General features: G+C 38.9%; 3 pseudogenes; all 3 read right to left on the bottom strand.

Moving 5' to 3' along the window:
- Window positions 1-406: 406 nt before the first annotated feature.
- Window positions 407-853, bottom strand: LOC148060043 (calmodulin pseudogene; annotated as a pseudogene).
- A 5,357-nt stretch (window positions 854-6,210) lies between these two features.
- Window positions 6,211-6,660, bottom strand: LOC148060042 (calmodulin-alpha pseudogene; annotated as a pseudogene).
- A 6,590-nt stretch (window positions 6,661-13,250) lies between these two features.
- LOC148060041 (calmodulin-alpha pseudogene) lies at window positions 13,251-13,697 on the bottom strand (annotated as a pseudogene).
- Window positions 13,698-15,469: the final 1,772 nt, after the last annotated feature.

Below are 15,469 nucleotides of genomic sequence, written 5' to 3'. Positions count from 1 at the left end.
ATAAAAGGTCCAATATCTTCAATGCGATGATCATTTATTTGAAGGAAAAAATGAAATACTTTCCAAATAACAGTCACAATAACCAAGAAGAAAAGAATGAAAGTTGTCACAGAAACAAACACATGTGTGTCTCCTTCACAAACACCTGACGCTCAAATACCTGCTCCCGTCTCTGACTGCGCCACCCAGTGGACAAATAAAGAAACTGAATTGAATCAACATAGAATCACTTTATTATGATGTTTCTGTGTTTTTATTCGTCTGTGTGGACAGAAGGATATTTGATTTCAATGTTCAATATTTTTGATACAGAAACAGAAAAACACAAGATTTTTTTTTTCTAAAAGGTAATTAAAACTTCTTTCATTCTTTCTTCTAAGAGGAGACAGGACTGGGCGACCAAGCTTTACTTTGAAGTCATCATTTTTGTAAACTCTTCATAGTTTACTTGTTTGTCTCCATCAACATCTGCTTCTCTGATCATCATCTCCACCTCCTCGTCTGTTATTTTCACCCCCATGTTCAAAAGGAAGTAATGCAGCTCATCTGCGCTGATGTATCCGTCTGCATTCCTGTCAAATATTTGGAATTCCTCACGAATCTCATCTTTTTTGTCCGTTTCCATTTTTCTCTCCATCATAGTCAGAAACTCTGTGAAGTTGATGGTTCCATCACCGCCGGCGTCAACGTCGTTGATCATGTCTTGCAGCTCAGCCTCTGTGGGGTTCTGACCCAGTGACCTGATGACGGAACCAAGTTCTTCGTTGGTGATGATGTCGTCGCCATCCTTGTCAAACAAGGAGAAAGTGTCCTTGAACTCTGTGATCTGTTCCTCTGTTAGTTGCTGAGTCATGTCAGAGTCTGTTCGTCCTTCAGAAGGAAAGAAATGATAATAAACATGTTGTTGATTATTTACAACATCGTGTTGATATTCATTATCACTTGTTGTTGTTACTTTACTGACTTCTTTATTTGCACATTTGAAAACAAATACAAATAAAATCTTCTTCTTTTCCTTACGGCTGCTCCTTCAGGTGTCGCCACATCAACCTCCTCCTTCTAACCCTGTTCTTTGTATCCCTTTCTCTCACCCTGACCAACTTCATGTCCTCTTTCACTACATCCATAAACCTTCTCTTTGGTCTTCCTCTAGACCTCTTGCCTGGCACTTCCAACCCCAGCATCCTTCTACCAATATACTCTCTATCCCTCCTCTGTACATGACCATCTCATTCTGGCCTCTGTGACCTTCTCTCCAACACATCTCACATGTTCCTCTGATCGACTCATTCCTGATCCATCTCCGTCACTCCCAGAGAGAACCTCAACATCTTCATCTCTGTTACCTCCAGCTCTGCTTCCTCTTCATCACTGTCTCTAGACCATAGATCATGGCTGGTCCCACCACTGTCTTGTAGATCTTTCCTTTCATTCTGGCTGATACTCTTTTATCAAACATGTCTCCTGACACTTTCTTCCACCCGTTACACCAGCTTTAACATGTTTCTTCACCTCTTTACAACAATCTCCACTGCTCTGGACTGTTGACCCTAAATACTTCAAATCCTCCTTCTTCATATCTTCTTCCTCATATCTTCACTCACATATATTCTGTCTTGCTGTGACTAACCTTCATTCCTCTCCTTTCTAGAGAATATCTCCACCTCTCCAGCTTCTCCTCCACCTGCTCTCACCACAGATCACGATGCCATCTGCAAACATCATAGTCCATGGAGATTCCTGTCTAACCTCATCTGTCTGTCTGTCCATCACCACGGCAAGCAAGAAGGGACTCAGAGCCCTGATGTAGTCCCACCTCCACCTTGATCTTCTCTGTCACACCTGCAGCAAACCTCTTTCTACTCATGCATCGATTCAAGTTTCTTTAGAATCATTTTACAGTTTTGATGTTTTATTTTTCTGTTATCATTCATTTAATCCAAAGAAATTAAACTAATATTGTACAATTGTGATCAACTTGTATCAAATACTATATAAAGTTACCTGCACACAAGGATCCAATCAAAGCTGCCAGAAATAGAAACTGATATTTTCCCATCATGCTTCAGTTCGTGGAGAGAAGAGTTGACTTCTGTGCTGCGACGGCTCTGGTACCAGAGTGAAGAACATCAGTGAAGAACATCAGTGAAGAACATCAGTGAAGAACATCAGTGAAGAACATCAGTGAAGAACATCAGTGAAGAACATCAGTGAAGAACATCAGTGAAGAACATCAGTGAAGAACATCAGTGCCGTCAGAATATTGAAGGGTTTCATTTGTTCTTCAAATATTGAAAGGTTGAAAAAATGTCAATGATTCTAATATTTATTTTATTTTAATTTCAATTATTCAATATTTGTTATATTTTAATTTCAATTATTCAACATGTTTCTTGTACCTCTTGGTACGTGTGGATCCTGCCTTCAATGTTGACGACTAACAACACCGGCGGGAAACGTCAACATCCAACGATGAAGATCAACCCTCTGGTGTGAAACGTCAAACTCCAGCCGAGACGACGAATCGTTGGTTTCCTTGAACGACTACAGTGGTTCCATCAAGCAAGTGATGAGTTCATCTGTGTTTGATGATCTACTGACTCCTTCAAGAAACATCTGTGTTTGATGATCTACTGACTCCTTCAAGAAACATCTGTGTTTGATGATCTACTGACTCCTTCAAGAAACATGTGTGTTTGATGATCTACTGACTCCTTCAAGAAACATCTCTGTGTTTGATGATCTACTGACTCCTTCAAGAAACATCTGTGTTTGATGATCTACTGACTCCTTCAAGAAACATCAGTGTTTGATGATCTACTGACTCCTTCAAGAAACATCTGTGTTTGATGATCTACTAACTCCTTCAAGAAACATCTGTGTTTGATGATCTACTGACTCCTCCAAGAAACATATGTGTTTGATGATCTACTGACTCCTTCAAGAAACATCTGTGTTTGATGATCTACTGACTCCTTCAAGAAACATCTGTGTTTGATGATCTACTAACTCCTTCAAGAAACATCTGTGTTTGATGATCTACTGACTCCTCCAAGAAACATATGTGTTTGATGATCTACTGACTCCTTCAAGAAACATCTGTGTTTGATGATCTACTGACTCCTTCAAGAAACATCTGTGTTTGATGATCTACTAACTCCTTCAAGAAACATATGTGTTTGATGATCTACTGACTCCTTCAAGAAACATATGTGTTTGATGATCTACTGACTCCTTCAAGAAACATCTGTGTTTGATGATCTACTGACTCCTCCAAGAAACATCTGTGTTTGATGATCTACTGACTCCTTCAAGAAACATCTGTGTTTGATGATCTACTAACTCCTTCAAGAAACATCTGTGTTTGATGATCTACTGACTCCTTCAAGAAACATCTGTGTTTGATGATCTACTGACTCCTTCAAGAAACATCTGTGTTTGATGATCTACTGACTCCTTCAAGAAACATCTGTGTTTGATGATCTACTGACTCCTTCAAGAAACATCTGTGTTTGATGATCTACTGACTCCTTCAAGAAACATCTGTGTTTGATGATCAACTGACTCCTTAAGAAACATCTGTGTTTGATGATCTACTGACTCCTTCAAGAAACATCTGTGTTTGATGATCTACTGACTCCTTCAAGAAACATCTGTGTTTGATGATCTACTGACTCCTTCAAGAAACATCTGTGTTTGATGATCTACTGACTCCTTCAAGAAACATCTGTGTTTGATGATCTACTGACTCCTTCAAGAAACATCAGTGTTTGATGATCTACTGACTCCTTCAAGAAACATCTGTGTTTGATGATCTACTAACTCCTTCAAGAAACATCTGTGTTTGATGATCTACTGACTCCTCCAAGAAACATATGTGTTTGATGATCTACTGACTCCTTCAAGAAACATCTGTGTTTGATGATCTACTGACTCCTCCAAGAAACATCTGTGTTTGATGATCTACTGACTCCTTCAAGAAACATCTGTGTTTGATGATCTACTAACTCCTTCAAGAAACATATGTGTTTGATGATCTACTGACTCCTTCAAGAAACATATGTGTTTGATGATCTACTGACTCCTTCAAGAAACATCTGTGTTTGATGATCTACTGACTCCTCCAAGAAACATCTGTGTTTGATGATCTACTGACTCCTTCAAGAAACATCTGTGTTTGATGATCTACTAACTCCTTCAAGAAACATCTGTGTTTGATGATCTACTGACTCCTTCAAGAAACATCTGTGTTTGATGATCTACTGACTCCTTCAAGAAACATCTGTGTTTGATGATCTACTGACTCCTTCAAGAAACATCTGTGTTTGATGATCTACTGACTCCTTCAAGAAACATCTGTGTTTGATGATCTACTGACTCCTTCAAGAAACATCTGTGTTTGATGATCAACTGACTCCTTAAGAAACATCTGTGTTTGATGATCTACTGACTCCTTCAAGAAACATCTGTGTTTGATGATCTACTGACTCCTTCAAGAAACATCTGTGTTTGATGATCTACTGACTCCTTCAAGAAACATCTGTGTTTGATGATCTACTGACTCCTTCAAGAAACATCTGTGTTTGATGATCTACTGACTCCTTCAAGAAACATCTGTGTTTGATTATCAACTGACTCCTTCAAGAAACATCTGTGTTTGATGATCTACTGACTCCTTCAAGAAACATCTGTGTTTGATGATCTACTGACTCCTTCAAGAAACATCTGTGTTTTGATGATCTACTGACTCCTTCAAGAAACATCTGTGTTTGATGATCTACTGACTCCTTCAAGAAACATCTCTGTGTTTGATGATCTACTGACTCCTTCAAGAAACATCTGTGTTGGATGATCTACTGACTCCTTCAAGAAACATCTGTGTTTGATGATCTACTGACTCCTTCAAGAAACATCTGTGTTTGATGATCTACTGACTCCTTCAAGAAACATCTGTGTTTGATGATCAACTGACTCCTTCAAGAAACATCTGTGTTTGATGATCTACTGACTCCTTCAAGAAACATCTGTGTTTGATGATCTACTGACTCCTTCAAGAAACATCTGTGTTTGATGATCTACTGACTCCTTCAAGAAACATCTGTGTTTGATGATCTACTGACTCCTTCAAGAAACATCTGTGTTTGATGATCAACTGACTCCTTCAAGAAACATCTGTGTTTGATGATCTACTGACTCCTTCAAGAAACATCTGTGTTTGATGATCTACTGACTCCTTCAAGAAACATCTGTGTTTGATGATCTACTGACTCCTTCAAGAAACATCTGTGTTTGATGATCTACTGACTCCTTCAAGAAACATCTCAAGACACTTTTCCTTGATTCTCTGAGACTCTTGTGTTTGTCTCAGTGTTATCTTGATCTTTAAAGTATATATTTTATTCAGTATTGTTTTGAGTAACCATATTGAACACAATAAATGTTGTCATTTATTTCGTATTTCCTGATAGTTCTTATCAGTGCTTCCCTAGTTGCAACTACACAAACCCCAGATCGAGGGTCGTCCACCTCAATGTTTGGAGAAGATACTGCGACTATAATTGTCTCTGCTGCGAGCACGTGTAGCTGCGTCTTCTAATCTGATCTTCACAGGTTCACCTTCCAGAGAGTCAACACCAGTCACAGTGACTTTGCAGAATCAGGTTTTCAACTTTGGCTTTAGCTCTGGTGAAGAAACTGCCCCCTTGTGGTCACTTCTCTCCCTGAACTTTCTATGATCAATGTTCCTGAACTACATGTTCTTATGTGTGAACTGGACCAACTGGTTCTGGTGTTCTGGACTAAAATAAAAGGTCCAATATCTTCAATGCGATGATCATTTATTTGAAGAAAAAACGAAATACTTTCCAAATAACAGTCACAATAACCAAGAAGAAAAGAATGAAAGTTGTCACAGAAACAAACACATGTGTGTCTTCTTCACAAACACCTGACGCTCAAATACCTGCTCCCGTCTCTGACTGCGCCACCCAGTGGACAAATAAAGAAACTGAATTGAATCAACATAGAATCACTTTATTATGATGTTTCTGTGTTTTTATTCTTCCTGTGTGGACAGAAGGAAATTTGATTTCAATGTTCAATCATTTTTATCCAGAAATAGAAAAAAACACCATATTTTATTTTCTAAAAGGTAATTTAAACTTATTTCATTCTTTCTTCTAAGAGGAGACAGGACTGGGCGACCAAGCTTTAATTTACGAGCAACATCTTTCTAAACTCTTCATAGTTGATCTGTTCGTCTCCATCAACATCTGCTTCTCTGATGATCATTATCTCCACCTCCTCACGTGTTACTACAACACCCGCGCTCATCATATAGTGACGCAGTTCATCTGTGCTGAGGTTTCCGTCCATATTGTTGTCAGATAATCGGAATGCAATAAAGATTTCACTCTTTTTTTCTGTTTCCATTTTTCTCTCCATCATCGCCAGAAACTCTGTGAAGTTGATGGTTCCATCACCGCCGGCGTCAACGTCGTTGATCATGTCTTGCAGCTCAGCCTCTGTGGGGTTCTGACCCAGTGACCTGATGACGGAACCAAGTTCTTCGTTGGTGATGATGTTGTCGCCATCCTTGTCAAAAAAGGAGAAAGTGTCCTTGAACTCTGTGATCTGTTCCTCTGTTAGTTGCTGAGTCATGTCAGAGTCTGTTCGTCCTTCAGAAGGAAAGAAATGATAATAAACATGTTTAATATTATTTCATAAGAAATTAAAGTAATATCGTACAATTGTGATCAACTTGTATCAAATACTATATAAAGTTACCTGCACACAAGGATCCAATCAAAGCTGCCAGAAATAGAGACTGATATTTTCCCATCATGCTTCAGTTCGTGGAGAGAAGAGTTGACTTCTGTGCTGCGACGGCTCTGGTACCAGAGTGAAGAACATCAGTGAAGAACATCAGTGAAGAACATCAGTGAAGAACATCAGTGAAGAACATCAGTGAAGAACATCAGTGAAGAACATCAGTGAAGAACATCAGTGAAGAACATCAGTGAAGAACATCAGTGAAGAACATCAGTGCCGTCAGAATATTGAAGGGTTTCATTTGGTTTTTCAAATATTGAAAGGTTGAAATAATTTCGATGATTTAATATTTGTTATATTTTAATTTCAATTATTCAATATGTGTTATGTTTTAATTTAAATTATTCAATATTTATTATATTTTAATTTCAATTATTCAATATTTGTTATGTTTTAATTGTTAAATGAAAAAGTCTACGAATAATTAATCATTAAATATAATTCATTTATTCAATGAAAAATAACAAATTCTCAATTTCAACATATAAATTAATGAATGTAATGATTAAAAAAAGCAGGAAAAATCTTTAAAACGTTTCAATTAAAATAATGTCAACGTTTTAACATTTAATCATTTCATATCTTGATGCCATTGATTGATGTCCAACAGAACATACGTCTGCCAAGGAGCTCATTTCATAAGACTTTATAAAAGTGACTCCAGATTGAAGCAGAAGTTCAAGCAGAGTTCAGCAGCACTGAAGTGTGTCGTGAGGAATCATCAGGTTTGTCATATTTACCTGATTGTTCATCCAAGTGTCTCTAGAGAAAATCCCATCACTGTCCCCGACCCATGTTTCAGTTCTTGTTCTTCTAGATCTCAGTGCATTTGACACTGTTGACACCAAATCCTTCTACAGAGGCTAGAAAACCATATAGACATACGTGGAACTAAACTGGTTTAAATCTTAACTTGATCAGAAGACACTCTATAAACTTTCACTCTTATGCTGATGACACCCAACTTTACTTGTTAATGAAGCAGATGAAAGAAATCAGCTACACAACTACAGTCCTGTATTACAGATATCAACAGATACACAACTACAGTCCTGTATTACAGATATCAACAGCTACACAACTACAGTCCTATATTACAGATATATCAACAGCTACACAACTACACTCTTGTATTACAGATATCAACAGCTACACAACTACACTCTTGTATTACAGATATCAACAGCTACACAACTACAGTCCTGTATTACACATATCAACAGCTACACAACTACACTCCTGTATTACAGATATCAACAGCAACACAACTACAGTCCTGTATTACACATATCAACAGCTACACAACTACAGTCCTGTATTACACATATCAACAGCTACACAACTACACTCCTGTATTACAGATATCAACAGCAACACAACTACACTCCTGTATTACAGATATCAACAGCTACACAACTACAGTCCTGTATTACACATATCAACAGCTACACAACTACAGCCCTGTATTACACATATCAACAGCTACACAACTACAGCCCTGTATTACAGATATCAACAGCTACACAACTACAGCCCTGTATTACACATATCAACAGCTACACAACTACAGTCCTGTATTACACATATCAACAGCTACACAACTACAGCCCTGTATTACAGATATCAACAGCTACACAACTACAGTCCTGTATTACACATATCAACAGCTACACAACTACAGCCCTGTATTACACATATCAACAGCTACACAACTACAGTCCTGTATTACACATATCAACAGCTACACAACTACACTCCTGTATTACAGATATCAACAGCAACACAACTACACTCCTGTATTACAGATATCAACAGCTACACAACTACAGTCCTGTATTACACATATCAACAGCTACACAACTACAGCCCTGTATTACACATATCAACAGCTACACAACTACAGTCCTGTATTACAGATATCAACAGCTACACAACTACAGTCCTGTATTACACATATCAAGTCATGGATGACCAAAAACTTTCTCCTACTGAACTCGGAAAAAAATGAGGTTTTACTAGTTGATCCGCAACATCTCAGACAATCGTTACCTTATGATCTTTCCAGACTGGACTTGCTCCTGCTACCAGCACCACTGTAAAGAATCAGTGTCTGCTTTGATGAGGATTTATCATTTAACTCACACATAAAACAAATCTCACGGACTGCTTACTTCCACCTTCGTAACATTTCAAAAATCAGGCACTTCCTTCCTTTAGATGCTGAGAAGCTCATCTTTTGTAACCTCCAGGCTGGACTATTGTAACTCTCTTCTGTCAGGATGTTCTAAAAAGTCTCTCAGAATCTTCAGCTCATTCATCTGCAGCTCGTGTCCTGACTAAGACTAAGAGGCGCGAACAAACCTGTACTGTCTTCCTAACATTGGCTTCCTGTAGAATTTAGAATACAATTTAAAATCCTTCTCCTAACCTATAAAGCCTTACATGGTTTAGCACCAACATACATTAAAGATTTAATCCAAACTTATCAACCCTCAAGGACCTTACGATCCTTAAACTGTGATCTATTAGTTATACCACAAATCTCTAAATGTAGATTTGGAGCCAGGGCCTTCAGTTTTCAAGCCCCTCTGCTATGGAACCAACTACCGGCTTCAGTCCGGAGGGCAGACACCCTCTCTATGTTTAAAAACATTCTTGAAACCTTACTTTTCGATAAAGCCTATAATTAACCTAACTGTTTATCTTTAGCTGCTATAACTAACTTAACTGTTTATCTTAGCTGCTATAACTAACTTAACTGTTTATCTTAGCTGCTATAACTAACTTAACTGTTTATCTTTAGCTGCTATAACTAACTTAACTGTTTATCTTAGCTGCTATAACTAACTTAACTGTTTATCTTAGCTGCTATAACTAACTTAACTGTTTATCTTAGCTGCTATAACTAACTTAACTGTTTATCTTAGCTGCTATAACTAACTTAACTGTTTATCTTAGCTGCTATAACTAACTTAACTGTTTATCTTTAGCTGCTATAACTAACTTAACTGTTTATCTTAGCTGCTATAACTAACTTAACTGTTTATCTTAGCTGCTATAACTAACTTAACTGTTTATCTTAGCTGCTATAACTAACTTAACTGTTTATCTTAGCTGCTATAACTAACTTAACTGTTTATCTTAGCTGCTATAACTAACTTAACTGTTTATCTTAGCTGCTATAACTAACTTAACTGTTTATCTTAGCTGCTATAACTAACTTAACTGTTTATCTTTAGCTGCTATAACTAACTTAACTGTTTATCTTAGCTGCTATAACTAACTTAACTGTTTATCTTAGCTGCTATAACTAACTTAACTGTTTATCTTTAGCTGCTATAACTAACTTAACTGTTTATCTTTAGCTGCTATAACTAACTTAACTGTTTATCTTAGCTGCTATAACTAACTTAACTGTTTATCTTAGCTGCTATAACTAACTTAACTGTTTATCTTAGCTGCTATAACTAACTTAACTGTTTATCTTAGCTGCTATAACTAACTTAACTGTTTATCTTTAGCTGCTATAACTAACTTAACTGTTTATCTTAGCTGCTATAACTAACTTAACTGTTTATCTTAGCTGCTATAACTAACTTAACTGTTTATCTTTAGCTGCTATAACTAACTTAACTGTTTATCTTAGCTGCTATAACTAACTTAACTGTTTATCTTAGCTGCTATAACTAACTTAACTGTTTATCTTTAGCTGCTATAACTAACTTAACTGTTTATCTTTAGCTGCTATAACTAACTTAACTGTTTATCTTTAGCTGCTATAACTAACTTAACTGTTTATCTTAGCTGCTAAAGGCTGAGAATGCTGGAGGAGTTTTAGACAGCAGCTCTGTTTATCCTTCTTTTCTGCATTACATTCATCACCTGTTTAAACACCTTTTTATTTCTCTCAGGAGCTCCAGGACCTCCAGAGCTGCTGCTGATCCAGGATCTTCACCACGTCATCAGATCCAGAGTTCTCTCCAGCACCTCCATGGACTCTCCTACACTCTCCTCTTTTCTCTCACTATATCCTCCCTCACTCCTCTCCTTATCCATCTGTCTACCCCCCCATCCTTCCTCCCAGCCGGTCAAAGCGGGAGGCCGTTAACAATGAGTCTGGTTCTGCTCCAGGTTTCTTCTAAAAGGAAGTTTTTCCTCGCCATAGCTCACTGCACAGTGTTTCACTTCTTGTTTAATTGATCTGTTTTTCCTTAATCAACTATAGTCTAGATGATCATGACGAGATTAAAGGCGCCAACGAGGACGGCTGCCTCTCCAGTAGCTCCGCAGCAACTTCTTTAATTTTCTGTTTTTTATTAATTTTTTTACTGTAATTTTTTAAATGGATACTTCTGAACATCGGGAGAATCGTCTTGTTTACTCAAGAGAGGATCTACTATCGCTGAAGTCAATGGCACGGGCTGGAGATCGCCACGAGATCCCGATTGAACTTCAGCGCCGGTACAGAGGCTGTCAGGCAGGTAAGCGGAAGCACGCGCAAGACGTCCCTGCAGTTTGCCTACCAGCCAGCAGTTGGTGTGGAAGATGCCATCCTTCACCTCCTGCATCGGACCTACTCCCACTTGGATAAAGGAAGCGGTTCAGTGAGAATCCTGTTCCTGGACTTTTCTAGTGCCTTCAACACTATCCAACCCACTCTGCTGCAGGACAAACTGACTAAGATGCATGTGGACCCTGGTCTGGTCTCCTGGATTACGGACTATCTTACTGATCGACCACAGTATGTCAGGCTGAAGGACATCAAGTCTGACACTGTGGTGTGCAGTACAGGAGCACCTCAGGGGACAGTACTGGCCCCTCTCCTCTTCACCATCTACACTTCAGACTTCTGCTACAACTCAGAGCTGAGTCTCGTCCAGAAGTATGCTGACGACACTGACATTGTTGGATGCATCAGGGACAACAGCGAAGACGAGTACAGGAGTCTGATACGTGACTTTGTGGACTGGAGTAACAGGAACCACTTGCAGCTGAACACCTCAAAGACCAAGGAGCTGGTCTTGGACTTCGGGAGGTCCAGGACAAAGCCACGTCCAGTGTCCATCAGAGGCGACGAGGTGGAGATAGTGGACAACTATAAGTACCTCGGTGTGTGGATGGACAGTAAACTGGTCCTGCAACACAGACCATGTGTATAAGAAAGTTCCGAGTAGAAGTACTTTCTGAGGAGGCTTCGATCATTTAACATCTGCAAGAAGCTCCTCTGCATGTTCTACCAGTCTGTGGTGGCCAGTGTTCTATGCTGTGGTGTGTTGGGGTGGAAATGTGTCCAAGAGGAGGTCAACAGGTCAACAGGTTGATCAGGAGGGCTGGCTCTGTGGTTGAAGCTGGACTCACTGGTGACAGTTGCTGAGAGGAGATCATTGAACAAACTACTGTCCATCATGATGATGACATTCATCCTCTGAACACTGTCATCAGTGAGCAGAGAAGCAGATGAAGCACGAATGCTCCTACCAGGTGCAAAACAAATAGACTCAGGGACTCATTCATTCCTCGGGCTATTAAATTGTACAATTCTGAGTTCGGGGGCAGGAGTGGAGTGAGAGTATCTGGATGTTCTATGTTAGTCTTTGTATCCTTTGTCTTTGTTGTTTTTCTTTGTCTTTATCTTTAGACTTAGATTGTGTCATCTTGTTCTTTCTCTTTATGTTCTTCTTCTTATTTTATTTTTTATGTATTATTTTTTATTGTTTATGAAAAATTGCTGGCTACTGGAAAAAACAATTTCAATAAAGTTTTACCTTACCTTACCTTACCTTAGTCTTACTTCAACTGTATAGTGTCTTGAGATAACTTACTACACACAACATAACATACTACAAGCAAGTAATTCGTTCATTGTAGCGTCTGATCAATGTTCCTGAACTACAGGTTCTTATGTGTGAACTGGACCAACTGGTTCTGGTGTTCTGGACTAAAATAAAAGGTCCAATATCTTCAATGCGATGATCATTTATTTGTAGGAAAAAACGAAATACTTTCCAAATAACAGTCACAATAACCAAGAAGAAAAGAATGAAAGTTGTCACAGAAACAAACACATGTGTGTCTCCTTCACAAACACCTGACGCTCAAATACCTGCTCCCGTCTCTGACTGCGCCACCCAGTGGACAAATAAAGAAACTGAATTGAATCAACATAGAATCACTTTATTATGATGTTTCTGTGTTTTTATTCTTCTGTGTGGACAGAAGCATATTTGATTTTAATGTTCAATACTTTTGATACAGAAACAGAAAAACACAAGAATTTTTTTATCTAAAAGGTAATTAAAACTTCTTTCATTCTTTTAACAATTTTAAACAATTTCCCAAAGGAGACCTCCTGAGGGATCAATAAAGTTTTACCTTACCTTACCTTCTTCTAAGAGGAGACAGGACTGGGCGACCAAGCTTTACTTTGAAGTCATCATTTTTTTAAACTCTTCATAGTTTACTTGTTTGTCTCCATCGACATCTGCTTCTCTGATCATCAGCTTCACCTCCTCGTCTGTTATTTTCACCCCAATGGTCCAAATTAAGTCACGCAACTCTAAGGCGTTGAGGTATCCGTCAACATTCTTGTCAATTATTCGGAATTCCTCACGCATCTCATCTTTTTTGTCCGTTTCCATTTTTCTCTCCATCATAGTCAGAAACTCTGTGAAGTTGATGGTTCCATCACCGCCGGCGTCAACGTCGTTGATCATGTCTTGCAGCTCAGCCTCTGTGGGGTTCTGACCCAGTGACCTGATGACGGAACCAAGTTCTTCGTTGGTGATGATGTCGTCGCCATCCTTGTCAAACAAGGAGAAAGTGTCCTTGAACTCTGTGATCTGTTCCTCTGTTAGTTGCTGAGTCATGTCAGAGTCTGTTCGTCCTTCAGAAGGAAAGAAATGATAATAAACATGTTGTTGATTATTTACAACATCGTGTTGATATTCATTATCACTTGTTGTTACTTTACTGACTTCTTTATTTGCACATTTGAAAACAAACTTCATGTCCTCTTTCACTACATCCATACACCTTCTCTTTGGTCTTCCTCTAGACCTCTTGCCTGGCACTTCCAACCCCAGCATCCTTCTACCAATATACTCTCTATCCCTCCTCTGTACATGACCATCTCATTCTGGCCTCTGTGACCTTCTCTCCAACACATCTCACATGTTCCTCTGATCGACTCATTCCTGATCCATCTCCGTCACTCCCAGAGAGAACCTCAACATCTTCATCTCTGTTACCTCCAGCTCTGCTTCCTCTTCATCACTGTCTCTAGACCATAGATCATGGCTGGTCCCACCACTGTCTTGTAGATCTTTCCTTTCATTCTGGCTGATACTCTTTTATCAAACATGTCTCCTGACACTTTCTTCCACCCGTTACACCAGCTTTAACATGTTTCTTCACCTCTTTACAACAATCTCCACTGCTCTGGACTGTTGACCCTAAATACTTCAAATCCTCCTTCTTCATATCTTCTTCCTCATATCTTCACTCACATATATTCTGTCTTGCTGTGACTAACCTTCATTCCTCTCCTTTCTAGAGAATATCTCCACCTCTCCAGCTTCTCCTCCACCTGCTCTCACCACAGATCACGATGCCATCTGCAAACATCATAGTCCATGGAGATTCCTGTCTAACCTCATCTGTCTGTCTGTCCATCACCACGGCAAGCAAGAAGGGACTCAGAGCCCTGATGTAGTCCCACCTCCACCTTGATCTTCTCTGTCACACCTGCAGCAAACCTCTTTCTACTCATGCATCGATTCAAGTTTCTTTAGAATCATTTTACAGTTTTGATGTTTTATTTTTCTGTTATCATTTATTTAATCCAAAGAAATTAAACTAATATTGTACAATTGTGATCAACTTGTATCAAATACTATATAAAGTTACCTGCACACAAGGATCCAATCAAAGCTGCCAGAAATAGAAACTGATATTTTCCCATCATGCTTCAGTTCGTGGAGAGAAGAGTTGACTTCTGTGCTGCGACGGCTCTGGTACCAGAGTGAAGAACATCAGTGAAGAACATCAGTGAAGAACATCAGTGAAGAACATCAGTGCCGTCAGAATATTGAAGGGTTTCATTTGTTCTTCAAATATTGAAAGGTTGAAAAAATGTCAATGATTCTAATATTTATTTTATTTTAATTTCAATTATTCAATATTTGTTATATTTTAATTTCAATTATTCAACATGTTTCTTGTACCTCTTGGTACGTGTGGATCCTGCCTTCAATGTTGACGACTAACAACACCGGCGGGAAACGTCAACATCCAACGATGAAGATCAACCCTCTGGTGTGAAACGTCAAACTCCAGCCGAGACGACGAATCGTTGGTTTCCTTGAACGACTACAGTGGTTCCATCAAGCAAGTGATGACTTCACGATCTTTAAACCTGATTCTTGATGCACTTTTCTACAGTTGCCTTTTGTGCTTCTATCTTTTTCATCGACTCAATGTGATCAACATCTTCCGCTGCGTCCTCGTGGCGTTCGTAACAGCACACGATTGTTTGTTAGCCACATGCTAAGCACAACATTACAGACCTGCTGTCTGTCGTCACACGCATGAACCGTCTGTTAAAGTGAACCTTTCAAGAGACACATGGAAAGAATCCCAT

Source organism: Callionymus lyra, chromosome 18 (genome assembly GCF_982586985.1).
Source record: "Callionymus lyra chromosome 18, fCalLyr1.hap1.1, whole genome shotgun sequence".
Lineage (NCBI taxonomy): Eukaryota > Metazoa > Chordata > Actinopteri > Syngnathiformes > Callionymidae > Callionymus > Callionymus lyra.
The sequence above is the reverse complement of the archived record's forward strand: the minus strand, read 5'-3'. Positions and strand labels throughout refer to the sequence as shown.